Source organism: Chlorocebus sabaeus, chromosome 19, assembly GCF_047675955.1.
Source record: "Chlorocebus sabaeus isolate Y175 chromosome 19, mChlSab1.0.hap1, whole genome shotgun sequence".
Classification (NCBI taxonomy): domain Eukaryota; kingdom Metazoa; phylum Chordata; class Mammalia; order Primates; family Cercopithecidae; genus Chlorocebus; species Chlorocebus sabaeus.
This window is the reverse complement of record NC_132922.1, coordinates 423225-450984: the sequence shown is the minus strand read 5'-3', so window position 1 is coordinate 450984 and position 27760 is coordinate 423225. Positions and strand designations below refer to the sequence as shown.

At 46.3% G+C, this 27760-nt stretch overlaps 1 protein-coding gene across 27 annotated transcripts in view; it reads left to right on the top strand.

The window, feature by feature from the left end:
• The window catches only part of PPP6R2 (protein phosphatase 6 regulatory subunit 2), a 95844-nt gene that overhangs the window by 9466 nt on the left and 58618 nt on the right, over positions 1 to 27760 (top strand). For 13 of the 27 annotated variants that reach the window (XM_073006547.1, XM_073006544.1, XM_073006540.1 and 10 more), the window contains exon 1: positions 27167 to 27264. The exons of 1 other annotated variant lie outside the window; for it this stretch is intronic. The gene's annotated coding sequence lies outside the window, so the exon portion shown is untranslated. Of the gene's footprint in view, positions 1 to 14288; positions 14420 to 24259; positions 24372 to 27166; positions 27265 to 27760 lie in introns of those variants that run through there. 13 more of the 27 variants (XM_007976240.3, XM_007976238.3, XM_007976233.3 and 10 more) reach the window with 3 other exon arrangements.

Below are 27760 nucleotides of genomic sequence, written 5' to 3'. Positions count from 1 at the left end.
GAAGCAGTCCTCCCACCTCAGCCTTCCAAGTAGCTAGGACCGTAGGCACAAGCCACCACACCTGGATAATTAAAAAAAAAAAAATTATTGGTAGAGATGGGGGGTCTTTCTATGTTGCCCAGGGTGGTCTTTAACTCCTGACCTCAAGTGATCCTCCACCTTTAGCCTCCTGAGTGGCTCAGATTACAGGTGTGAACCACTGTACCCAGCTTCTATTTATTTTGTTTTCTTTTTTCTTTTTTTTTTTTTTGAGACGGAGTCTGGCTCTGTCGCCCAGGCTAGAGTGCAGTGGCGCAATCTCGGCTCACCACAAGCTCCACCTCCCTGGTTCACGCCATTCTCTTGCCTCAGCTTCCTGAGTAGCTGGGACTACAGGCGCCCGCCACCTCGCCCGGCTAGTTTTTTGTATTTTTAGTAGAGACGGGGTTTCACTGTGTTAGCCAGGATGGCCTCCATCTCCTGACCTTGTGATCCGCCCGTCTTGGCCTCCCAAAGTGCTAGGATTACAGGCGTGGGCCACCGCGCCCGGCCCATTTTTTCTTATTTCTTAATGGTATCTTTTGATGAACAGAGCATTTTAATTTGGATAAAGTAAAACTTTACCAATTTTTTCTGTTATGATTATTTTGTGTCTTAAGAAAATTTTGCCCACACTAGGTTGTGTAGATGCTGCTCTGTGTTTTTTGTAGCTTTACAGCGGTAGCTTTTGTATTTAGGTCTGTCATCCATCTTTTTCTTTTTAACAGTTTTATTGAGATAAAATTAACATATGATACACTATACATGCTTAAAGTATAAAATTTGATAAGTTTTGGCATATGTATACATTTGTGAAATCATCACTATAGTCAGGATAGTAGACGTATTCACTGTCCCCCAAATTTCCTCATGGGCCATTAGGATTCTTTCCTTCCACTGTTTCCTTTCCCTCTTTCTCTGAGCAACTGCTGGTCTCTTCTCTGTGTGATCCATCTTGCTTTCATTTTTGTGTGTGATGTGAGGTGGGGTCGGGATACATTTTTCTCCGTATGGATAAGCAATTGTTCTACCATCATTTGTTGAAAGGACTCTCTTCTCTGTTTAATTCCATTGGAACCGTTGTTACAAATTAATTAAACATGTCTATAGGCTTATTTCTGTTTTTTGTGTTCCATTGGTTTATTTTTCTACCCTGTGCCAACACCACAGTGTCTTGATTATTGTAACTTAATGGTGTATCTTGAAACCAAGTAGTGTAAAGCACCGCTCACCCCTCCTCCCCCCTTTTTTTGAGCCAGAGTCTCGCGCTCTTGCCGGGCTTGAGTGCAGTGGCGCCGTCTCCGCTCACTGCAACCTCCACCTCCTGGGTTCAAGCGATTTTCCTGCCTCAGCCTCTGAGTAGCTGGGATTACAGACGCCAGCCACCACACCCAGCTAATGTTTGTATTTTAGTAGAGATACGGTTTCATCCTGTTGGCCAGGCTGGTCTTTTTTTTTGTGGGGGGGGAATGGAGTCTTGCTCTGTTGCCCAACCTGGAGTACAGTGGTGCTATCTCGGCTCACTGCAAGCTCCGCCTCCTGGGTTCACGCCTTTCTCCTGCCTCAGCTTCCCGAGTAGCTGGGACTACAGGTGCCCGCCGCCACGCCCAGCTAATTTTTTGTATTAGTAGAGACGGGGTTTCACCGTGTTAGCCAGGATGGTCTCCTGACCTCATGATCCGCCCGCCTCGGCCTCCCAAAGTTCTGGGATGACAGGCGTGAGCCACCGCACCTGACCTGTGGAGTGTTTTTTTGTTTTTGTTTTTTTTTAATCATGAAAGAGTGTTAGATTTTGTCAAATGGTTTTTCTGATCACTTGGTTTTCGTCCTTTATCCACATGTGATATGTTAAATTAATTGATTTTCAGGTGTTAAAGCAACCTTGCATTCTTGGGATTAACTCCCCCATGGTGTGGTGTATAATCCTTCTATATGGTTGGATTTGGTTTGCTGGTGTTTTGTTGAAGCTTTTTACATCTGCCTTCTTAAGAAAGATTTGTGTGTGACTTTCTTATCTTTTGATGTCTTTGGTTTTGGTATCAGGGTAATGCTGGGACCTGTAGAATGAGTTGGGAAATTTTTCATTTCTTTTACAGACCAGATTTCTCTCCGGGATCATTTTCCTTCAGCTTGAAGCACTTCCTTCAGGATTTCTTGTAATGTGGTAATGATGAGGACAAATTCCCTCAGCCTTTGTTTGTCTTAAAATGTTTTTATTTATATTTCTGGTTTTAAAGGATATTTTTGCTTGATACAGAATTATAGGTTAACAGCTTTTTTTTCCTTTCAGCACTGTTTTTTTTTTTTTTTTGAGATAGAATCTTGCTCTGTCATGGAGGCTGGAGTGCAATGGCACAATCTCGGCTCACTTCTACCTCCACCTCCCAGGTTCAAGCAATTCTGCCTCAGCCTCCCAAGTAGCTGGGACTACAGGTGCGTGCCACCACGCCTGGCTGATTTTTGTGTTTTTAGAGAGATGGGGCTTCACTATGTTGGCCAGGATGGTCTTGATCTCTTGACCTCATGATCTGCCTGCCTTGGCCTTCTAAAGTGCTGGGATTATAGGTGTGAGCCACCATGCCTGGCCTTTTTTTTTTTTTTTTTTTTTTTTTAGGAGAGACAGGGTCTCCTCTGCTGCCCAGGTTGAAGTTCAAGTGGTAGGAACACATGATCATAGCTCACTGCAATCTTGAACTCTCAGGCATGAGACCCTCCTGCCTTAGTTTCCTGAATAGCTAGGACTCCAGGTACACGCTACCGCACCTGGCTAATTTAAAAAAAGGTTTTTAGAGATGGGGTGTCTCTGTGTTGCCCAGGCTGGCCTTGAACTCCTGGCTTCAAGCAGTCCTCCTGCCTGGGCCTCCAAAGCACCGGGATTATAGGTGTGAGCCACCATGCCTGCCCAGGAGATCTCTGTTTTAATCCCTGTTTACCAAGGAGCTGCAGAGAAGCTGGCGGTTAGCTACATTGTTAGAACTCACCTGACACCTATTGGGGGTGAACCAGGGAGCTGACCTGTGCTCTGCCCACTGGTGCTGCTTACGCCAGTCTCTCTCAGGTTCGGCACTGTGGAGTCTATCAGTGTCTGTTTTCTCTGCTAGACGTCAGCTTCCTTGGGGCATGACTAGGTTTGTCCCACTATTAGCTACGTTTGTTGCTGAGTGGACTGACTGATGCCCAGTGTCCTCTCTCGGCTACTATGGACAGTCAGACCTCTAGGAGCGCTTCAGGAATTTGACTGTCACTCATCCCGTTGACTGCTCCACTTCAAAGACTCCTCTCTCCTCATGATCCCACCGTCTCTAAGCCTATGGAACTCTGCTCTGACCCTTTCTTAGCTCTTTGCTGTGATGTCCTTCCTGGACTAGTTTGGTCGTGGGTGGTGCCTTCCTGTCATCACCCTCAATCTTGGTCATTCCTTTTGGATTTCCTTTGATAACTCCTTTTTTTCTTCATTGACTCAGCCAGAATCTGGTTATCATATGGAGACTGAGAACAGGGACTTTGCTGTCATCCAAACCTGGGTTCAAGTTCTAGAACGGATACTTACTAGCCCATGACATTGGGCTAGTCATGTCACTATTGAAACCTCTGCTTTTTGCTTGTGAACTGAGGTTAGTGGGAAACTATCTGCTGCATTAGGCTTTGAGCTTTAAGTGTGCGGATGAAGCCAGCTACTGCCACTCTCTTCCTGTGGCTGCTGGAATCCTAAAGGCAGTTTCTACCTCTTGGTTCTTCTGTGCGTCTTGTTTGGACTTGAGCTTTGTTCACTGTCCCAGTTTCCTCCCTGCTGCTTTTTGGTGCTGTTTTCTGCTTGTTTGACAATGCTTTTTATCTAGCTTGTCTTCAGCTATTTTTCCTTCAAGAGTCTCAGCCCAGAGTATGCCCTGCCCATCTGCCCTTGACCCAGTGACTGTTTGTTCTGGTTCATGTTTTCCCAGGAGTATATTATTGACAACAAATATAACATAGGCAGTCTGTCTGTCTGTCGTGATGCGGATAGGCGCAGACTAGGGTCTTGCTATGGTTTCCTGCAGTTGATTGTTTTTCTCTCTAGGCCCCTTGGAGGCATCTGGTATTAGCCACTGTCCTAGGGCAGTGGTGAGTCATGAGTGCTGTCTTGGAGTCACACTTTTACCTGCAGTGTACATGCAGCAAGCACTTGCCCAAGGTTCCAGAGCTGCTCAGTGATGGAAACTGGACGTTATGCCCGGTCCTTTGTGGTCGGGGAGTGTCCTGATGTGGCCAGGGCTGCCTGTCTCAAGAGGTTCTCTGGCTGCTTGTGGGGGGGGTCTGCGTTGGGCTCCAGGAAGGGGAGGAGTGGGGGCCAGGGCCCTTAGCACTGGTGATGAGGAAGGTGCATTCTCAGAATGCTGGCCATCTCTGTCCTTAACTGGGAGAGCTGCCATGGTTGCTAGTGGTGAGCAGATGGAGGTTTTCAGTTTTCACTTCAGCCTTCATCCTCTGTAACAGCCAGGGGGATACTCTTCTGAATGCCAGGAGACACTGAGAGCCTGGCGTGGGCCTGACAGCCGTCTGGTGGGGCTGTGTGTTAAAGTCACCTTTCTGAGACTTTGGTGGGAGACCAGCTGGGCCTCCACTGCTGGGAGGAGAATTGCTACCTTGGGAGCTTGAAGACTCTTGGAATGTGCAACGACATAAGCAGGCTGTTCTCAGCTTGTCGCTGGGTCCTTACTGTGTTCCCGTTGCAGAGCACGTGCTCTATGTGGAGGCCTCGTCCCATGCTCAGTTACTGGAAGAAGACAGGGTGCTGTGGACTGAATCGTGTCGTGTCCACCCCACATGCCTGTGTTGAAATCCTAACTTCCATTTAGTGGTATTTGGAGGGAGGCCTTTAGGAGATGATTAGGTTCCGTGAGGTCACCAGGTGGGGCTCTCAAGATGGGACTGGCACCCTCATACAGAGAGACACCCGAGAGCGTGCTCTCACCTTCCCTGCTGTGAGGACACGGTGCGAAGGCAGTGGTCTGCAAGTGGGGAAGACAGGCTTTCTCAGAAACCTCACTGGCCAGCACCTTGACCTTGGACTTCTAGGCCCCAGAACTGTGAGAAATAATTGTCTGCTGTTTAAGGTGTTGTGTTCTGGCCACCTAAGCATAGGAAGACACCGGGTCAGTGGAGGGCGAGAAGGCGGCTGGCTCTCTGGCAGAGCAGTCGTTGCAGACTGGCTGCTCAGCCACTGGTGGCCTGAGGATGTATTTGGCTTGTCCTGCATAGTATTGGCCCATATAGTGTTAAAAAGTTAATTATAAACGTGAAGATTTGGGATTTACAAAAAAATTAGGATTTTTGTCATTTCTTGTAGAAGCAGACGTGTCCTGGTGCCCTGTGTCCCTGCACAGCTGTGATTGCTGGGGTGGGCCTGTCTCTGCTCCCTTCAGCAGGCACATGCCCGCTGGTGCTGCAGCCTTCACTCGCTGCTGTCTTTTCAGCCAGCCTCCTTCCTTACGCTTAGTGTCTTGCCTTGTTCTGCAGGCCTTTAAGTTGCAATCTGTGCTTTAGGATGTGGCAGGAGAATCAGCAGTCGGGTGACTGGGCACCTCTCCATTGCCTCAGTTAAGAAAGGCCTTTACTTCAGAGGTATAATGCTTTAGTATGTTCGTCTTTGAGTAGAGCAAGCTTCCTTTTTTCCCTTTCATATTCCTGGTGTCTGGAATTAGCCTAGGCCTGAGTGCTTCCAGTGCTCATGCAAAGCTTTTTCCTGAGGAAGGTTCTCCACCTTTTCACTGTGTTTCTTGGCTCTTCTTCTCGAGGGCATATGGTAGAGTCAGGAGCTGGCAACCTGCAGAATGGAGAAGCTAGCTCCACTGTCCACAGCTGCTGCTCATGAGCCTGTCGATCTCTCTCCTGCTTCTGTTCTTGCGGAATGACCTGGAGCCCTGCTAGAACTGGGCTCATCTGACCATTCAGCGTGCTCCACGGGAGCCAGACTTGGGGAAGGAACCCGACCATTCAGCTCCACGGGAACTTGTTTCAGGATCCATTCCCTGCTGTTTCCTCGTCAGTTTGGTTCCATTTACTTATTTTACTAGAAAATTTTAAAGGGTGAAGAATAACCAAGACAAGTGTGAAAAAGAATAAGAAGCAAGTTGCCATAACAGATTTTCAAACTTTTTTTTTTTTTTTTTTTTGAGACGTAGTTTTTGCTCTTGTTGCCCAGGCTGGAGTGCAGTGGCGTAATCTTGGCCCACTGCAACCTTTGCACTTTGCCTCCCGGGTTCAGGTGATTCTCCTGCCTAAGCCTCCTGAGTAGCTGGGATTATAGGCATGTGCCACCACGTCTGGCTAATTTTTTTGTATTTTTAGTAGAGACAGGGTTGCACCATGTTAACCAGGCTGATTTCAAACTCCTGACCTCAGGTGATCTGCGCACCTTGGCCTCCCAAAGTGCTGGGATTGGAGGCATGAGTCACCGTGCCTGGCCCAGATTTTCAAACTTATTGTGAGGCCAGTGGAATGGATGACCTGGGAAAGGACCCTGTATAAATGGGAACTTGATATATGAGAGAAGTATCATACTTGAAATATGTATTTAAAGCAATGTGCCTTTTTTGGGAATATAAGTCGTGAAATAATGAAATTATGGATACTGCAAGTTAGTGATTGTCTCTGAAGAAGGGGATTGCTTGAGTTGCTGGGTACCTCAATGTCCTAGAAACATTAAGAAAGAGGCACATACAAACAAATGTTAGTGTTTGTTAAGTCTCATCACATGGATATTATGCTCTTCTCTAGACTTCAATGTATTCAAAAAATTCCATAATTAAAAATAAAAATATTTAAAACTGAGTTATTTTAATTCTCTAGAAGGTATAAGTAGTCTTGTGAGAGCACTGAGGAGGGACTCAGAAAGTTGACAAAGGTAGATGTAGACCAACTTCAGATAGGAAGATCAGGCACAAGTTTGTCAAATAGAGAAAGTGGGAAGAGGGCATTCCAGTCAGAGGGACTGTGTGTGCCAGGGTGTTAGCTGGGAGAGACACTCAGCCTATTTAGATGGTGGGTTTTGGTTACAGAGTCGAGTGGGGATGAGGAAGGAGTACCAAAGTTATATTGTGTGGAGGTCCTATGTAGTTGTCGTCGTGTAGGGGCTTACAGGAGAAGTACAGTGTATTCTTTGTTCCCTGTTTGTCTTTTTCTACCTTCTTTTGGATTAAGAATGTTTTTATGTGTGATGGTATTAGAAGGTGGTGCATAAAAAGAAAAAACATCTGTGATTCTCTTTAGGTCTTTATATATCTTCCATGTCTCTACTTAATCTTTCCTTTAGGTTTTTGAACATATGAGATACATTTTTTTTTTTTGAGACGGAGTTTTGTTGCCCAGGCTGGATTGTAATGGCGCAATCTCGGCTCCCTGCAACCTCCGCCTCCCGGGTTCAAGCGATTCTCCTGCCTCAGCCTGCCCAGTAGCTGAGATTACAGGCATGCGCCACCACACCCAACTAGTTTTATATTTTTAGTAGAGACGGGGTTTCTCCATGTTGGACAGGCTGGTCTTGAGCTCCCGATCTCAGGCAATCCGCCTGCCTCAGCCTCCCAAAGTGCTGGGATTGATTACAGGCGTGAGCCACCATGCCCGGCATGAGATAACGTTTATAAGAACTATTTAAATGTCCTTATTAATTCTTTCTTTATTATGTTTTTTTTAGAGACAAAGTTCCGCTTGCTCTGTCACTCAGGCTGGATTGCAGTGGTGCAATCCTGGCTCACTGCAACCTCAAACTCCAGGCCTCAAGTGATTCTCCCACCTTGCTCCTGAGTAGCTGGGATTATAGGCATGAACCCCTGGACCAGCATTATCTGTTAACTCATCTGTGTTGTTTCTGGATTGGTTTTATGTTTTTCTCCTTATTGTGGTTTATGATTTTTCTTTTCCTGCTCCCTTGCATGCCTAGCACTTTTTGATCAGATGCCCAGACATTGTGAATTTTATCTTGTTGGATACGGAGCATTTTTGTGTTCCTGTAAATATTCTTGACCTTTGTTCTGGGATGAGGTTCAACTACTTGCAAACAGTTTGATTCTGATAGGTCTTGCAGTTCAGCTTTGTTAGGTGGAACCAGGGTAATTTTTGGTCTAGGGCTAATTTTGCCCTGCCACTGAGGCAAATGTCTTCTGAGCATTATGTCCAAAGCCTTGTGAATTAGGAGGTTTTCCACTGGGACTGACAGGAAGAGGAAGTATCTTTGGCTCTGTGTGAGCTCTGAGGATTGTTCCCTCTCATCTTTTTTTTTTTTTTTTTTTAAATGGAGTCTCACTCTGTTGCCCAGGCTAGAGTGCAGTGGTGCGATCTTAGCTCACTGCAACCTCCGCCTCCCAGGTTCAAGCAATTCTCCTTCCTCAGCCTCCTGAGTAGCTGGGATTACAGGTGCCCGCCACCATTCCCAGCTAATTTTTGTATTTTTAGTAGAGATGGGGTTTCACCATGTTGTTCAGGCTGGTGTTGAACTCCTGACCTCAGGTCATCCACCCGCCTCGGCCTCCCAAAGTGCTGGGATTACAGGCGTGAGCCACCGCACCCGGCCCCTCTCGTCTTCTTGAGTGATGCTTTCCCTGCCTTGAATACCTTCCTTACACACGTGCACTGATCAGTGCCTGGCTGGAGACCGGAGCGGGAGGTGTCCTCTGTAGATCTTCAGCATTTGCTGTGAGCTCTGCCCTCTCTGGTGTTCTGTCTGTGAACTCTAGCTACCTTAGACTGCCTGGACTCCCAGCTTTGAGTTTCCAAGTCAGGAGACTGCCATCCTCCCCCTGGTGCTTCTTCCTTGTGCTGTGGCCTGGCTTTTCAGGCTGAGGCTGGATGATTACGGGGCTCCCTCCTGTCATTTGTCTCCCTGTTTTCAGGGACCATTTACTGCCAGTGTCGAGTGTCTTGAAAACCATTTGCTTCCCTGTGTTTTCTTTTTTTTAGTTGTTGCAGATGGGAAGGTAAATCTGGTCTGTTGGTCCATCTTGGCCAGAAGCAAAAGTATAAAAAACAGAGGTTTTTAGTGAAAGCTTAAGTTTGTGTAGAAATACTCATGGGCACCTAGAAGAATGCTGACCCACTTCCTGGCTGGGATGTGGGATGCCTGGACGGGAGAGCAGAGGTCGGGATGCCTGGACGGGAGAGCAGCGGTGGCTTTTTCCTGGGTAGACATCAAAGCATTTGGTGTATTGAGTGAAGATGGTGGGGATAGGGCTTGGAAGAAGTTTCCCTAGAAAAATCAAGGGCTGTAGAATGAGCTGCTGAGGGAATGATGAGAAGAAAGTGATTGAAGTCTCCCCTCCTGAGACAGAATCTTGGCTGGAGGGTATGGGTGAAAGAAGGCTTGTAGCCTGCAATAGGAGAGTGTAGGAGGCTGTGATGTTGCCGGGGGAGCATTGAGCAGAGGATGGGGGGTGGATGCTTAGGATGTACCTGTTAAGGAGTGGGCCTGGAGCTGCCCATCTCTCCTGTGCTGTTACAGTTGCCATTCAAGGCACACAGTTAAGTAGAAGACGAAAAAGGGAGGGAAGGACCTTTGCTTCCAGCATTATTAGATGCTCTCACCAGGCTTTCCCATTACAGTCCAATTAAATGCTGGATAAATTATAATAAATATAATTTCTTTATTTTTTTTTATTTTTGAGACAATATGGGGTCCAGCCCTACAGGGCCTGTGGTTTTTTCTCTTCATGTGTGGACATGAGATCATAGAAATAAAGATGCAAAACAAAGAGATAGAAGAAAAGACAGCTGGGCCTGGGGGACCACTACCACCAAGACCACTGGTAGTGGCCCCGAATGCTTGGCTGCGCTATTATTTGTTGGATACAACGGGGCAGTGTAAGGAGTGTGAGCCATCTCCAATGATAGGTAAGGTCACACGAGTCACGTGTCCACTGAACAGGGGACTCTTTCCTGTTTGGTAGCCGAGGTGGAGAGAGAGAGAGAACAGCTTACGTCATTATTTCTTCTATGCATTTCAAAGACTTTAGTACTTTCGCTAATTCTGCTACTGCTCTCCAGAAGGCGGAGCCAGGTGTACAGGGCGGAACATGAAAGCAGACCAGGAGTGTGACCACTGAAGCACAGCATCTCAGGGAGACGGTCAGGCCTGCGGATAACTGCGGGCGGGCCTGACTGATGGCAGGCCCTCCACAAGAGGTGGTGCAGCAGAGTCTTCTCTAACTCCCCCTGGGGAAAGGGAGACTCCCTTTCCGGGTCTGCTAAGTAACGGGTGCCTTCCCAGGCCCTGGCGCTACCCCTAGACCAAGGAGCCCTCTAGTGGCCCTGTCTGGGCGTAACAGAAGGCTCACACTCGTCTTCTGGTCACTTCTCACCGTGTCCCTTCATTTCCTATCTTTATATGGCCTGATTTTTCCTAGGTTGTAATCGTAGAACAAAGATTATTACAATATTGAAATAGTAATGCTACAAACTAATGATTAATAATATTCATATATAATTATATCTATAATCTATTTCTGGTGTAACTCTTCTTCTGTATATTTATTTATTGTACGGGAACAACTTGTGCCCTCAGTCTCTTGCCTTGGCACCTGGGTGGCTTGCCGCCCACAAGACAAGGTCTCACTTTGTCACCCAGGCTGGAGTGCAGTGGTGTGATCATAGCTCACCATAACCATGCACACTTAGGCTGCAGGGATCCTCCCACTCAGTCCTGAGTAGCTGGGACTGCAGGCGTGCACCGCCACGCCTGGCTAATGCTGGTGCTGTTTAGGGACACAGACAGCCATTCTTCCCCCAGCTCACACTGAGTAGAATTTGTTAAGAAGATGCATGCTACAAAATCATTGACTCAAGATTAGAATAAACAGGCCCAAGGTCAACATTGTAAAAACTTTTCCTTATTTTGAAAACTGTGTATAAAGTTTTAGAAAAGTGGGCTGAGAAGCCTATTTTGAGTTATTTAGCTTAATAATTTTTATCATGAAATGTTAGGTATAAAAAGTATTACCTGTTTTAGAAGGTGGTAACTGGGCTACTGGCACCACTTTGAGTACCTTTTTGTTTGATTTTTATTTTTTGTTTTTTAGAGATGGGGTGTCACTCTGTTACCCAGGCTGCAGGGCAGTAGTGTGATCGTGGCTCACTGCAGCCTTTTATTTTATTTTTTGAGACAGAGTCTTACTCTGTCGCCCAGGCTGGAGTGGCTGACTGCAACCTCTGTCTCCAGGGTTCAGGCAGTTCTCTTGCCTCAGCTTCCTGAGTATCTGGGATTACAGGCATGCGCCCGGCTAATTTTTTGCGTTTTTAGTAGAGACAGGGTTTTACCAAGTTGGCCAGGCTGGTCTTGAACTCCTGACCTCAAGTGATCGCCCACCTTGGCCTCCCAAAGTACTGGGATTACAGGTGTGAGCCACTGCGCCTGGCCTTTCACTGCAGCCTTGAACTCCTGGGCTCAAGCATTCCTCCCACTCAGCCTCCCGAGTAGCTGGGACCACAGGTGAGTGCCACCACACCCAGCTAACTGAAAATTGTTTTTTGAATAGAGACAAGGTCTGAATGTGTTGCCCAAGCTGGTCTTAAACTCCAGCACTTAAGTGATCCTCCTGCCTTGGCTTCCCAAAGTGTTGGGATTACAGGTGTGAGCCACCACATTCCGCCTTTTGTTTGATTTTTATATGAAATGTAAAATTATGCAAAAGTAGAGAAAACATAATTAACATCTATGTACTCATCACCTAACTTCAACAGTGACTGACACTTTTTTTTTACTTTGAAAGATCTGATTTTATGTTCTGAATCAAAAAGAAGTGTATTCATGTTAAATTTAGAATGTTTAGCTTTCCATTGATCTCTCAAAATGCTTTCCAGATACTAACAGTGCACAGAACTATGCGCCACGTCTTGTTTGTTTGTTTTTGAGATGGAGTCTTGCACTGTCGCCAGGGCTAGAGTGCAGTGGCGCGATCTCGGCTCACTGCAGCCTTCTAGGTTCAAGCAGTTCTCCTGCTTCAGCCTCCCCAGTAGCTGGGATTACAGGTGCCTGCCATCTTGCCCAGTTAATTTTTTGTATTTTTAGCAGAGATGGGGTTTTACTGTGTTGGTCAGGCTGGCCTCGTATGCCTGACCTCATGATCCACCCGCCTCGGCCTCCCAAAGTGCTGGGATTATAGGCGTGAGCCACCACGTCCAACCACACCATGTTTTAAAGAACAAAGTTTGAATGTAAGACCTATTTCTTTTTTTTTTTTTTTTTTTTTTTTGAGATGGAGGAGTCTCACTCTGTTGCCTAGGCTGGAGTGCAGTGGCGCGATCTCAGCTCACTGCAACCTCCACCTCCCGGGTTCAAGTGATTCTCCTGCCCTAGCCTCCCGAGTAGCTGGGATTACAGGTGCCTGCCACCAAGCCTAGCTAATTTTTTTGTATTTTTAGTAGAGATAGGGTTTCACTGTGTTGGCCAGGCTGGTCTCGAATGCCTGACCTCATCGTGATCCACTCACCAAAGTCTCCCAAAGTGCTGGGATTACAGGTGTGAGTCACCACATCCAGCCACACCATGTTTTAAAGAATAAAGTTTAAATGTAAGACCTATTTCTTTTTTTTCTTTTTTCTTTTCTTTTCTTTCTTTCTTTTTTTTCTTTGAGATGGAGTCTCACTCTTGCCCAGGCTGGAGTGCAGTGGTGCGATCTCGGCTCACTGCAACCTCCGCCTCCTGGGTTTAAGTGATTCTCCTGCCTCAGCCCCCTGAGTAGCTGGGATTACAGGCGCCTGCCATTTAGCCTAGCTAGTTTTTGTATTTTTAGTAGAGACAGGGTTTTACTGTGTTGGCCAGGCTGATCTTGAACTCCTGACCTCATGTTCCACCTGCCTCGGCCTCCCAAAATGCTGGGATTACAGGCGTGAGCCACTGCGCCCAGCCACAAATGTAGGACCTATTTCTAAGAAATCCTTTTTTTTTTTTTTTTTTTTTTTTTTGAGACGGAGTCTTGCTCTGTCGCCCAGGCTGGAGTGCAGTGGCCAGATCTCGGCTCACTGCAAGCTCCGCCTCTCGGGTTCACGCCATTCTCCTGCCTCAGCCTCCCGAGTAGCTGGGACTACAGGCACCCGCCACCTCGCCCGGCTAGTTTTTTGTAATATTTAGTAGAGACGGGGTTTCACCGTGTTAGTCAGGATGGTCTCGATCTCCTGACCTCGTGATCCACCCGTCTCCGCCTCCCAAAGTGCTGGGATTACAGGCTTGAGCCACCGCGCCCGGCCAAGAAATCCTTTTTAAAGGTCAGGGTATTGGCAATCCTGATTTTAAAATATTTTAAATCATTATTGGAAATTTAAGTGACGGTGGGTTCAAGAGCTAAAAATCAGAACTTTTAAAACATAAATTTTATTTTCTGAAGGACTTCATACCTGACAACACCAATTAAACATAATACTCCACCCATCCCACAAATTATTAAATACATTATTTCACCTGGGACTAGGATAATTATAAAATGGAATTTTAAAGTTATAATATAGCCAGGGACAATGGTTTGTGCTTGTAATTTCTGCTACTCAGCAGGCTGAGGCAGGAGGATCACTTGAAGGCTGTAATGTGCTGTGTGAACTGGGTGTCTGCACTAAGTTCGTCATCAGTTTGGTGACCTCCCAGAAAAGGAAGACTGCCAGGTTGCCTGAGGAGGCGTGAACCAGCTCAGGTTGGAAATGGAGCACATCGGAAACTACCATGCTGATTAGTAGTGGGACTGGAACTGTGAATAGCTACTGCTTTCCACCCTGGGCAACATAGTGAGACCCCATCTCTGGAAAAAAAAAAAACTACCTTAATATATCATTTAAGTGTCATGTTTGTTAGTTGAATTATGAAATCAAAGACAACATTTATATTCAAGGGACAGATGATATATGCTCTTCCATTGCTCTGTTTTTTAAATTTTGTAATTATTATTATTTTTTGAGGTGGGGTCAGTCTCTGGTCACGGAGGCTGGAGTGCAGTGGCATGATCTCAGTTCACTGCAACCTCTGCCTCCCAGGCTCAAGTGATCTGCCTCAGCCTCCTGAGTAGCTGGGACTACAGGCGTGCACCACCACACCCGGCTAATTTTTGTATTTTTTGGTAGAAATGGGGTTTTTCCATGTCACCCAAGCTAGTCTTGAACTCTTGGACTCAAGTGATCTGCCACCTTGGCCTCCCATAGTGTTAGGATTATAGATGTGAGCCACAGCGCCCTGCCTCCTTTTCCTGTTGTCTGCCATTTTGATAAGTTAACTTTACCAAGGAAGAACTTAAAATAAGATTTTTCCTCTTATTTTTCAGGTAAAGAGATTATAAATCTTCCACTGAATGAAAAAAATTTTCTTAAAGCTGCATATACTCCAAGAAAAAAACCACAAATGTTTTTCTATTTTGCCTGAATACATGATTTAAACAAGAGATTTCCATAGAAGGTAAGCTAAGTTTCTTTTTCAATTTGATTCTGTTTTATTGTGTAATTTATACAAAAGGTCTATATAGGTGGAAGTTCGAAGATGGGTCACAGCAAAAAATGTAGTTTAGAAGATGTGCTGGCCGGGCGCGGTGGCTCACGCCTGTAATCCCAGCACTTTAGGAGGCTGAGGCGGGTGGATCACGAGATCAGGAGTTCGAGACCAGCCTGACCAACATGGTGAAACCCCATCTCTACTAAAAATGCAAAAATTAGCTGGGCATGATGGTGTGTACCTGTAATCCCACCTACTCAGGAGGCTGAGGCAGGAGAATCGCTTGAACCCGGGAGGTGGAGGTTGCAGTAAGCCAAGATGGTGTCACTGCACTCTAGCCTGGGCGACAGAGCGAGACTCTGTTTAAAAAAAAAGAAAAAAATAGAAGATGTATTCATGGTCTCTTTTGGTGTTTTTTGATCCTCCTGTGTCTAGTTTTGAGATGCTCTGCGTGTTTTTGAGCAAGTTACTTGGTCTCTCCAAGCCCAAGTTTAATTCTTTTTTTTTTTTTTTTGAGATGGAGTCTTGCTCTGTTGCCCGGGCTGGAATGCAGTGCTGTGATCTCGGCTCACTGCAACCTCCGCCTCCCAGGATCAAGCAATTCTTCTGCCTCAGCCTCCCAAGTAGCTGGGACTACAGGCGCGTACCACCACGCCTGGCTAATTTTTATAATTTTAGTAGAGATGGAGTTTCACCATATTGCCCAGGGTGATCTCAAACTCCTGACCTTGCGATTCGCCCTCCTTGGCCTCCCAAAGTGCTAGGATTACAGGTGTGAGCCACTGCGCCCGGCCCAAAGTTTAATTCTGACAAAATGGGAAGAGTTTTGCACGTATGTAATGAGGTATATATTCTGTCTCATTTGTGGGGAACATGTGAGATACAGCATATACACGGTCACAGTTGCCATTCAAGCCACACAGTTATGTAGAAAATGAAAAAGGGAGGGAAGGACCTCTGCTTCCAGCAGTATTAGATACTCGTACGAGGCTTCTCCATTGCAGTTCAGTTAGATGCTGGATAAATTAGAATAAATATAATTTCTTTATTTTATATTTTTTTGTCACCCAGGCTGGAGTGCAGTGGTGTGATTGTAGCTCACCACAGCCATGTACACCCAGGCTGAAAGGGTCCTCCCACTTAAGCCTCCTGAGTAGCTGGGACTATAGGAATGCACCACCATGGCTAGTTTATAATATATATATATAGTGTGTGTGTGTGTGTGTGTGTGTGAGAGATGGAGTCTCGTTCTGTTGCCCATACTGGAGTGCAATGGCACGACCTTGACTCACTGCACCCTCCGCCTCCCGGGTTCAAGTGATTCTCCTGCGTCAGCCTCCCAAGTAGCTGGGATTACAGGCACCAGCCACCATGACCTGCTAATTTTTGTGTGTTTTTTTTTTTTTTTTTTTTTTTTGAGATGGAGCTCTGTCGCCCAGGCTGGATGGAGTGCAGTGGCCAGATCTCAGCTCACTGGAAGCTCCGCCTCTCGGGTTCATGCCATTCTCCCGCCTCAGCCTCCCGAGTAGCTGGGACTACAGGCACCCGCCACCTCGCCCGGCTAGTTTTTTTTGTATTTTTTAGTGGAGATGGGGTTTCACCGTGTTAGCCACCGCGCCTGGCCTAATTTTTGTGTTTTTAGTAGTGGCGGGGTTTCACCACATTGGTCAGGGTGGTCTTGAATTCCTGACCTCAAGCAATCTAGCCGCCTCAGCCTCCCTAAGTGCTGGGATTATAGGCGTGAGCCACCGCACCCGGCCCACCACGGCTAATTAAAAAAACTTTTAGAGATGGGGTCTCACTGTGTTGTCCAGACTGGCCTTGAACTCCTGGGCTGAAGTGATCCTCCTGCCTTGGCCTCCCAAAGTGCTGAGATTATAGGTGTGAGTTACCGTGCTTGGCCAAGTATAGTTTCTGTGAACACTTTGATGCATTAAAAATTAAGATAACCCGGCTGGGCGGATGGCTGGCTTGAGTCTGAAAGGTGGAGGCTGCAGCGAGACAAGATCGTGCCACTGCCCTCCAGCCTGGGTGACAGAGCCAGACCCTGTCTCAAAAAAAAACCCACCAAAATTAAATATATGGATTAAACAGATTAAACATAGATGAAGATGGAATTAGTAAAGTGAAACATAGTGGAAGACATTATCCAAAGTGCAGCCCTGAGAGATCAGTGATGGTAGTAAATACGTAGTTGGAATTCTCGAAAGAAAAATTCGGGAATACTGAAGAGAGGTATTATTCAAAGTATTAATAACTTTGAACTTTCAGAAACTAATAAAAGACATAAATTCTTAGGTTTAGGAATCACAGTATGTTCCAATCAGTATTTTTAGAAAAAAACAAACCCAGCCGGGCGTGGTGGCTCACGCCTGTAATCCCAGCACTTTGGGAGGCCAAGGTAGGCAGATCACAAGGTCAGGAGATTGAGACCATCCTTGCTAACACGGTGAAACCTCGTCTCTACTAAAAATACAAAAATTAGCCGGACTTGGTGGTAAGCACTTGTAGTCCCAGCTACTCCGGAGGCTGAGGCAGGAGAATTGCTTGAAGGTGGGAGGTGGAGGTTGCAGTGAGCTGAGATTAAGCCACTGCACTCCAGCCTGGGCGAGAGCAAGACTCTGTCTCAAAAAAAAAAAAAAAAGAAAGAAAGAAAAAGAAAAAAACAAACCCACACCCACACCTATACACTGAAATGGTATAGCACCAAAGACAAAAAGAAGATATTAAGGTAAAAGTTAAAAAACAGATTACCTAAAATGGAACATTAGCTAGGTTGACAACAGATGTCTCATCAGCATGAATGGAAGCCAGTAAAGAGTAGAATAATTCCTCAAAGTGACGAGAGCATATAAGTTTCATTATAGAATCGTGTTATCAAATACATTTTGCAAGAAAAATGGCAAGGTTTTATGTTTTTGAGAATGTTGGGCTAGGTTATTTAGACTACCTTCTACTCCCCCACCCCCACCCCAGAAAAACAACCACAATTGTTAGATTAAAAAAAATAAATAAAAGAACTGACAAAAAAGCAAGGAACTTTTCGATCAAAATCTGACTGAAAATAACGTAGAAAGGTAATTTAAACACCTTTAAACACCGTAGAATGGAGTCTGCTTTTGCCTTGAGGGCATTTGCTGATGTAGACAAAGTGGGGTTTTGATTTTAGAGGATTTGTAGGGTGAAAAGAACAGTAGTTAAGCTCGATTCCTCTCAAGGTAAATAACCTAAAGGAAACCCTCCCCACACTGATGGAACTCTGAAGGGCTGTATCCTCAAGGTGTGAGGGCAGACTGGAGACACATGTGCTTCACACCATTCCTTGTCCCCGCCTGGTTGTCTTTTTACTAAATGTAGCACAAAAAAGATGAAAAGGGAAAAAACCTGTGTCTGAGAATTGTGGCTATATATTGGCCTTTGTGAGGATTTTTAGCCCAGGTTACATTGCCTGGTAGTTAAGGGAAATCAGGCATGAATTTAATTCAAGGTGTTTCTAGCTTGTCATCTGACAGAAACAGAGATAAAACCTCGCTGGAAGAAGTTACCTTCATCCTAAGATACAAAGAATCCCTGCAGATTTCTTTTTTCTTTTCTTTTTTTTTTTTTTTTTTTGAGGTGGAGTCTTGCTTTGTAACCCAGGCTGGAGTGCAGTGGCACAATCTCGGTTCACTGCAACCTCTGCCTCCCAGGTTGAACTGATTCTCCTACTTCAGCCTCCCAAGTAGCTGGGACTATAGGCGTGTGTCTGTCTAATTTTTGTATTTTTAGTAAGGACGGGATTTCACTGTGTTGGCCAGGCTGATCTTGAACTCCTGACCTCAGGTGATCCACCTGCAGTTATTTTTTAAGGACAGCGATTAATAGTACACAGACAAAAATGACTAAGCACACAAGGAAATAAGCCGCCCTGAGTTAAACCAGTACAGTTCAGCCGTGGTGGCTCATGCCTGTAATCCCAGCAGACTGAGAGGCTGAGGCAGGAGGATGGCTTGAGTCCATGAGTTGGAGGCTGCAGTGAGCTGTGATTGCACTGCTGCACTCCAGCCTGAGTGACAAAGTGAAACCTTGTCTCAAAAAAACCCCCAGAAGCCAGGCGCGGTGGCTCACGCCTGTAATCCCAGCACTTTGGGAGGCTGAGGCGGGTGGATCACAAGGTCAGGAGATCAAGACCATCCTGGCTAACAAGGTGAAACCCCGTCTCTACTAAAAATACAAAAAATTAGCCGGGCGCGGAGGCGGGCGCCTGTGGTCCCAGCTACTCGGGAGGCTGAGGCAGGAGAATGGCATGAACCCGGGAGGCGGAGGTTGCAGTGAGCTGAGATCGCGCCACTGCACTCCAGCCTGGGCGACAGAGCGAGACTCCGTCTCAAAAAAAAAAAAAAACCCAGAAAACCAAAACAGAAAAACCAGTAGAAATGCTTTCTCAAAGACTTCAGGTATTGGAATTGTTAGAAACAGACCATTAAAAAAGTGTGCTTTTTGTGTGTGCGTGAGAAGATCTTACTCTATCACCTAGGCTGGAGTTGGAGTACAGTGGTGTGATCTTGGCTCACTGCAACCTCTGCCTCCTGGGCTCAAGTGATCCTTCTGTCTCAGCCTTCCGAGTGGCTGGGACTATAGGCACACACCACCACACCTGGCTAATTCTTTGTATTTTTTGTAAAAATAGGTTTTTGCCATGTGGCCCAGGCTGGTCTCGAATTCCTGGCTTCAAGCCATCTGCCCACCTTGGCCTCCTAAAGTGCTGGAATTACAGGTGTGATCCAGCATGCTGGCTGAGTGTGCTTCTTATTTTTATTTTATTTTTTGAGATGGAGTGTCACTCTGTTGCCCAGGCTGGAGTTCAGCAGCACAATCTTGGCTCACTGCAAGCTCCGCCTCCCGGGTTCACGCCATCTTCCTGCCTCAGCCTCCCGAGTAGCTGGGACTACAGGCGCCTGTCACCACGCCCAGCTAATTTTGTGTATTTTTAGTAGAGATGGGGTTTCACTGTGTTAGCCAGGTTGGTCTCGATCTCGTGACCTCATGATTTACCCGCCTTGGCCTCCCAAAGTGCCGGGATTACAGGCGTGAACCACCGCGCCTGGCCTATTTTTAAAGAAATAAATATTTAATAACATAAAAATATTTGTAGGAAACAATAAGAGGTGATCTAGAATATTTGAAAAAGGAGCAAATAGAACATCTAGAAATAAAGAATAAAATATCCAGTATCACGAATTCAGGCCAGGTATGGTTGCTCATGCCTATAATCCCAGTACTTTGGGAGGTAGAGACAGGGAGATCAGTTGACCCCAGAAGTTCAAGACCAGCCTGGGAAACATGGTGAAAACCTGTCTCTACAAAGAATTTTAAAAATTAGCCAGCTGTGGTGGTGCACATCTGTAGTCCCAGCTGCTTGAAAGGCTGACGTGGGAGGATCACTAGAGCCCAGGAGGCCAAGCCATTAATGTGCAAGTACACTCCAGCCTGGGTGACAGAATGAGACCCTCTCTCAATAATAATAATAATTCAGTGTGTAGGGGTTTAATAAAAAAATATATACAGTGCAGTGAAAATCACTGAACCAGAAAACAAGTCAGAAGGAATTACCCGGAATGAAGCACAGAGAAAATGATGGGAAACAGACTGAACATGGGACATCGAGGGGGAATGTCTAATGAGTGTTTACTTAATGTTCTGTAAAGAGAAATGAGAGAATGAGGCAGATTTATTATTAGGAAAGATAAAGACTAAAATTTCTCAGAATCGGTGAAAGAAATCTATAGATTTAGGCCAGGCGGGAGGATCACAAGGTCAGGAGTTTGAGACCAGCCTGGCCAGCATGGCAAAACTCCATCTCTACTAAAAATACAAAAATTACCTGGGCATGGTGGCGCGTGCCTGTAATCCCAGCTACTCGGGAGGCTGAAGTAGGAGAATCACTTGACCCTGGGAGGCAGAGGTTGCAGTGAGCCAAGCTTGCACCACCGCATTCTAGCCTGGGTGACAGAGTGAGACTGTCTCAAAAGAAGTCTACAGATTTGAGAAGACAACTGAATGGTAAGCAGGATAAATAAAAAGAAAATTTATAACTAGCCAAAGGAGAGTAAAACTATAAAGCACCAAAGACAAAGAGGGATCTTAAAATAAACTAGTAAGACAGATCAACTTTATCTGAGCAGCAGTAAGAATGATGGCTGACTTCTTAAGTGCCACAATGGAAACCAGAAATCGGTGGAGTAATATTTTCATTGTGCTGAAAGTAAAGTAATTCCTGACTTCTAACTTTATATCGGGAAAAATTATCTTTCAAAAAAAATTATCTGCTGTAGACCGGGTGTGGTGGGTCACACCTGTAATCCTAGCACTTTGGGAGGCCGAGGCAGGTGGATCACCTGAGGTCAGGAGTTCAAGACCAGCCTGACCAATATGGAGAAACCCCATCTCTACTAAAAATACAAAATTAGCCGGGCATGGTGGTGCATGCCTGTAATCCCAGCTACTTGGGAGGCTAAGGCAGGAGAATTGCTTGAACCTGGGAGGTGGAAGTTGTGTTGAGCTGAGATTAGCGCCATTGCACTCCAGCCTGGGCAACAAGAGCAAAACTCTGTTTCCAAAAAAAAAAAAAAAAAAATTATCTGCTGTAGTTGAATGTTTGTGTCCCTCCAGAATTCATATTGAAACTTAATCCCCAATGCAATAGTCTTAAGAGGTGGGGCCTACCAGCCTGAGCAACATGGTGAAACTCTCTCTCTCTAAAGAAAAAAAATTAGCTGGGCGTGGTGGAGCCTGCCTGTAGACCCACCTACTTGGGTGGCTGAGGCAGGAGGATCACTTGAACCCAGGAGATTGAGACTGCAGTGAACCATGATTGCACCACTGCACTCCTGCCTGAGCAAGAGTTAAACCCTGTCCCAATTAATAAAAAAAAAAAGATGCAGCCTAGAAGATGATAAGGTTGTGAGGGCTCCACTCTCATGAATGGGATTAGTGCCTTGTAGAAGGGCTTGAGGGAGTCTGTTAGTCCCTTTTGCCATGTGAGGGCACAGTGGAGGCACCATCTGTGAAAATTAGGTCCTCATCACACTCTGAATCTGCTGCTGCCTTGGTTTTGGATTTCCCATCCCCCAGAGCTTTGAGAAATAATTTTCTGTGATTTATAAATTACCCAGTCTAAGATATTTTGTTATAGCAGAGAAACAGGGTAAGACACAGTCCTTTACTAAATATTATTCTCAAGAACAGGGGCCAGGCGCAGTGACTCAGGCCTGTAATCCCAGCACTCTGGGAGGCTAAGAAGGGTGGATTGCTCGAGTCCAGAAGCTTGAGACCAGCCTGGGTGACATGGTGTAACCCTGTCTCTACAAAAAAAAAAAAAATACAAAAGTTAGCCAGGAGCGGTGGTGCACACCTGTAGTCCCAGCTACTTGGGAGGCTGAGGTGGGAGGATCACTTGAGCCTGGAGGTGGAGGTTGTAGTAAGTTAAGGTCACACCACTGCACTCCAGCCTGAGTGACAGAATGAGACCCTGTGTCAAGATAAAATAAGAAATAGAATGGACTTTAGGCAGAAAACTGATCCTAAATGGAAGAACTGAGATTCAAAGAAGAATGCAAAGCAAATATGTGAGAAAATTCAAATTAACATTGGCTGGGTGCAGTGTCTTCTGCCTGTAATTTCAGCACTTTGGGAGGGTCACTTGAGCCCAGGAGTTTGAGACCAGCCTGGACCACATAGGGAGACCTTGTCTCTACCAATAATAAAAAAAAATCCTGGGCATGGTGGCACATTCCTGTGGTCCCAGATACTTAGGAGGCTGAGATGGGAGGATCACGTGAGTCCTTGAAGTTGACGTTGCCGTAATCACACCACCATACTCCAGCCTGGCTGGCAGACCAAAACCCTGTCCCCTCCAAAGCACCCCACTAATTTGTTAGTAATGTAATAATGTCTATGGGGTAAAATCAAGGTAGAATTGCATCATATATGAAAATAGTAACATGTAAGTCATGAAGGAGAGTAAATGAAGTTAAAACATTCCAGTCTTTGTAGTAGCTGTGTCTTAGTCCATTTGTGTTGTTATAAAGGAATACCAGAGGGTGGGTAATTTGTAAGGAAAAGAGGTTTATTTGACACAGTTCTGGTTCTGGTAAGAGTTTCAGACTGCTTCTGCTCATGGCGGAAGTTCAAGGGGAGCCAAAGGAAAGCTAGCTTGTAGAGACCCCATGGTGATAAAGGGGAAGAGAGAGAAAGAGAAGTTGCCGAACTCTTTCAACAACCAGTTCTCTTGGGAACTAAGAATGATAACTGGCCGGGCACGGTGGCTCACGCCTGTAATCGCAGCACTCTGGGAGGCCGAGGCAGGTGGATCACCTGAGGTCAGGAGTTCGAGACCAGCCTGGCCAAGATGGTGAAACCCCATCTCTACTAAAAATATGAAAATTAGCTGGACGAGGCAGCAGAATCGCTTGAACCTGGGAGGTGGATGTTGCAGTGAGCCAAGATCACGCCATTGCACTCCAGCCTGGGTGACAAGAATGAAACCCTGTCTCAAAAAAAAAAAAAAAAAAAGAGTGAGAACTCGGTTACTCCCTCAAGAATGGCACCAAACCATTCACAAGGGATCTGCCCCAATACCCTAAACACCTCCTCCCAGGCCCCACGTCAGCACTGGGCATCACAGTTTAACATGAGGCCTGGTGGGGCCAAAGAAACCATATCCAAACCACAGCAAACTAGGATAGGGATTAGCTGTAGATTTTAATAAGTGCAGTTTACAAGTTCTAAGGAATTATTGTAAGAATAGAAACAGTGTACAATTTCCAAATTAGTGAAGAGAAAGTAGTGGACCTTCCTTTATTCTTGTAAGGAAAAGTTGCAACAGTTTTTTTAGCAACCATTAAATAAATGATAATATATTGAAAACTTAACCTGTGAAAATGGAAAGAAGACAGGGCACGTGCTGTTACCACTTGAGAATAGTGACGGAAGTCTTAGCCCAATAAATCAGAAAAAGAGGATAAAGAGATAAAATAATTAAAAAGGAAGAAACTGTTATTCATTGGTGATACTATTGTATATGTAGAAAATCCAAAATGATCCAAAGCTACAATACAGTCAATTCTTTTTTTTTTTTTTCTTGAGACGGAGTCTCACTCTGTCACCCAGGCTGGAGTGTGGTGGCGCGATCTTGGCTCACTGCAAGCTCCGCCTCCTGGGTTCACGCCATTCTCCTGCCTCAGTCTCCTGACTAGTTGGGACTACAGGCGCCTGCCACCACGCCCGGCAAATGTTTTGTATTTTTAGTAGAGATGGGATTTCACCATGTTAGCCAGGATGGTCTCGATCTCTTGACCTTGTGATCTGCCTGCCTCAGCCTCCCAAAGTGCTGGGATTACAGGCGTGAGCCACTGCGCCCGGCCTTTTGTTTTGTTTTTTTTTTTTGAGATAGGGTCTCACTCTGTCACCCAGACTGGAGTGCAGTGTCACAATCTCAGCTCAGTGCAACCTCTGCCTCCCAGGCTCAAGTGATTCTCTTGCCTCAGCCTCCCGAGTAGCTGGGATTACAGGGATGTGCCACCACACCTGGCTAATTTTTGTGTTTTTAGTAGAAATGGCCAGGGTGGTCTCAAACTTCTGACCTCATGTGATCTATCTGTCCTGGCCTCCCAAAGTGCTGGGATTATAGGCATGAGCCACCGCAGCCAGCCTGATTTTGAAATTATATGAAAACGAAGGGGTCCACGAATCCTCAAGATGTGACTGAAGGATTCCAATTCATTCCACGTCAAACATCTTAAGATGCTGGTGTTTCTGTGTTGGTAGGTGCCCATCAGCCCTGGTTTGCGCAAGTGTCCTGGTTTTTCCGGTGGTCCTGGTCTCGTTAAGAATGTGTTTACATCACGAGTCCTTTTGGAAGTCTTATTCTGCTGTTTGGGTAAAGAATTGACTGTATTTTTTAGTTTCTAATTTTTGTTTTTAGGATTGCCCACGTTTTCCCAAATATAGAATTCCACACCAGAGAATAGCATCTTGCCATAGTAGAGAGATTGCTTCTCTTTTGGTAAGTGGTGGCCAGGAAGGAGCGCCAGGTAGAATTAAGTCCTGGCCCCCAGGAGTGTCTTGTTCCCTCTCTCTTTGCTTTCTGTGAGTTCCTTGGGCCTTCTTGTTTATGATGGAGAATATATAGGACTTAGCCTCCTCAGCTTCCTTCTTTCTTGCTGTGCTTAAGACAAGCAGCCATATGGGGCTGTTATCTTTCTGCCACTGGGAAATGAGAGGGTGGGTGTTAAAAATTAACTTAAAAAGGAGAAGGATGAGGCCGGGTGCGGTGGCTCTGACTATAATCCCAGCACTTTGGGAGGCCTAGGTGGGCGGATCACCTGAGGTCAGGAGTTCAAGACCAGCCTGGCCAATGTGGTGAAACCCTGTTTCTACTAAAATACAAAAATTAGTCGGGCATGATGGCGGGTGCCTGTAATCCAAGCTACTCGGGAGGCTGAGACAGGAGAATTGCTTCAACCCGGGAGATGGTGGTTGTGGTGAGCTGAGATCACACTATTGCACTCCAGCCTGGGCGGCTAAGCGAGACTCCATCTCAAAAAAAAAGGAGAAGGATGAACACTTTTGAGCTTATGAGTATTAGTGACATCACATCCCTTCTTTCACTCACTTAGTAAATTCAAGTATGATTTGATGGGCACTGAAAATATGCCAGGTGCGTTACGTAACTCCTGTAGCCTTTTGAAGAAATATTATTTTGTACGAAGCCCAGTGTCTTAACCTGTTTTCTGCTGTTTAGAATACCCGAAACTGGTTAATTTATAAAGAAAAGAAATTTGTTTGTTTGTGTTTTTTTTTTGAGACGGAGTCTTGCTCTGTCACCCAGGCTAGAGTACAGTGGCATGATCTCGGCTCACTGCAAGCTCCGCCTCCCAGGTTCACGCGGTTCTCCTGCCTCAGCCTCCCAAGTAGCTGGGACTACAGGCGCTCGCCACCACGCGCGGCTAATTTTTTTTTTGTATTTTTAGTAGAGACGGGGTTTCACCGTGTTAGCCAGGATGGTCTTGATCTCCTGACCTCGTGATCCACCCACCTCGGCCTCCCAAAGTGCTGGGATTACAGGCGTGAGCCACTGCGCCCGGCCAGAAATTTCTTTCATATAGTTATGGAGGCTGAGAAGTCCGAGGTTGAGAGACATATCTGGTGGGGGCCTTCTTGCTGCTGGGGACACTGTGGTGGCCCAGAGTGGCGTGTCTCGTGGCAAGGGAGCTGATTGTGTTCATGTACTAGCTCAGGTCTTTATTCCTTTTTTTTTTTTTTTTTTTTTTTTAAGAGATGAAGTGTCACTCTGTTGCCTAAGCTGGAAGTGCGGTGGCACAATCACGGCTCACTGCGGCTTCAGCCTCCTGGGCTCAAGCGATCCTCCCTGCTCAGCCTCCTGAGTAGCTGGGACTATAGGTGTGCAGCACCATGCTCAGCTAGTTTTGTTTTGTTTTGTTTTGTTTTCCGTAGAGACAGGGTCTTGCCATGTCTAGCAGGTCTCAGACTCCTTACCTCAAGTGAGCCTCCTGCCTTTAGCCTTGCAAAGTTCTGGGATCACAGGCCTAAGCTACCGTACCTAATCTCTTCTTTTTATAAAGCCACAGTTCCACTCCCATGATAACTCATTAATTCACGAATGGATTAATCCATTCTTGAGGGCAGAGCTCTCACGATCCAATTACCTCTTAAAGGCCCTACCTTTCAATACTGCCACACTTGGATTAAGTTTTGTTTTGTTTTGGAGACAGAATCTCACTCTGTCACCCAGGCTGGAGAGCAGTGGTGCAATCTAGACTCACAGCAGCCTCTCCCTCCCAGGTTCAAGTGATTCGTGTGCCTCAGCCTCCCGAGTAGCTGGGATTACAGGCGTGCACCGCCGTCACGTCCGGCTGATTTTTATTTTTAGTAGAGACAGAGTTTCACCATGTTGGTCAGGGTGGTCTCAAACTGCTGACTCAGGTGATCCACCCACCTCGGCCTCCTAAAATGCTGGGATTACAGGCATGAGCCATCACACCCAGCCAGGGATTAAGTTTTTTTTTTTTTTTTTTCTTTCTTGAGACAAAGTCTTGCTCTTGTCCCCTAGGCTGGAGTGCAATGGCACAGCGACTCACTGCAACCTCTGCCTCCCGGGTTCAAGCGATTCTCCTGCCTCAGCCGCCCGAGTGGCTGGGATTACCATGCCCCGCTAATTTTTGTATTTTTAGTAGAGACAGGGTTTCACCATGTTGACCAGTCTGGTCTTGAACTCCTGACCGCAGGTGAGCCGTCTGTCTCGGCCTCCCAAAGTGCCGGGATTATAGGCACGAGCCACCGTGCCCAGCTTTTTTTTTTTTTTTTTTTTTTTTTTTGAGACAGTCTCGCGCTGTCTCCCAGGCTGGAGTGCAGTGGTTCGATCTAGGGTCACTGCAAGCTCCACTTCCTGGGTTCATGCCATTCTCCTGCCTCAGCCTCCTGAGTAGCTGGGGCTACAGGTGCCCACCACCACACCTGGCTAATTTTTTGTATTTTTAGTAGAAATGGGGTTTCACCGTGTTAGCCGGGATGGTCCCGATCTCCTGACCTCGTGATCCACCTGCCTCGGCCTCCCAGAGGGCTAGGATTACAGGCTTGAGCCACCGTGCCTGGCCAGGTTTTTTGTTTTGTTTTGTTTTGTTTTTTGAGATAGAGTCTTGCTCTGTCTCCTAGGCTGGAGTGCAATGGTACGATCTCGGCTCACTGCAACTTCTGCATCCTGGGTTCAAGCGATTCTCCTGCCTCAGCCTCCTGAGTAGCTGGGATTACAGGTACCTGCCACCACACCCAGCTAATTTTGTATTTTTAGTAGAGATGGGATTTTACCATGTTGGCCAGGCTGGTCTCAAACTCCGGACCTCAGGTGATCCACCTGCCTCGGCCTCCCAAAGTGTTGGGATTACAGGCATGAGCCGCTACGGCTGGCCTTAAGTTTTTTTTTTTTTTTGAGACGGAGTCTCGCTCTGTCGCCCAGGCTGGAGTGCAGTGGCGTGATCTCAGCTCACTGCAACCTCCGCCTCCCGGGTTTACACCATTCTCCTGCCTCAGCCTCCCGAGGAGCTGGGATTACAGGCGCCCGCCACCACGCCCGGCTTATTTTTTGTATTTTTTAGTAGAGACGGGGTTTCACTGTGTTAGCCAGGATGGTCTCGATCTCCTGACCTCGTGATCCACCCACCTCGGCCTCCCAAAGTGCTGGGATTACAGGCATGAGCCACCGCACCCGGCTGGCCTTAAGTGTTAATGTGAGTTTTGGAGTGGTTATTT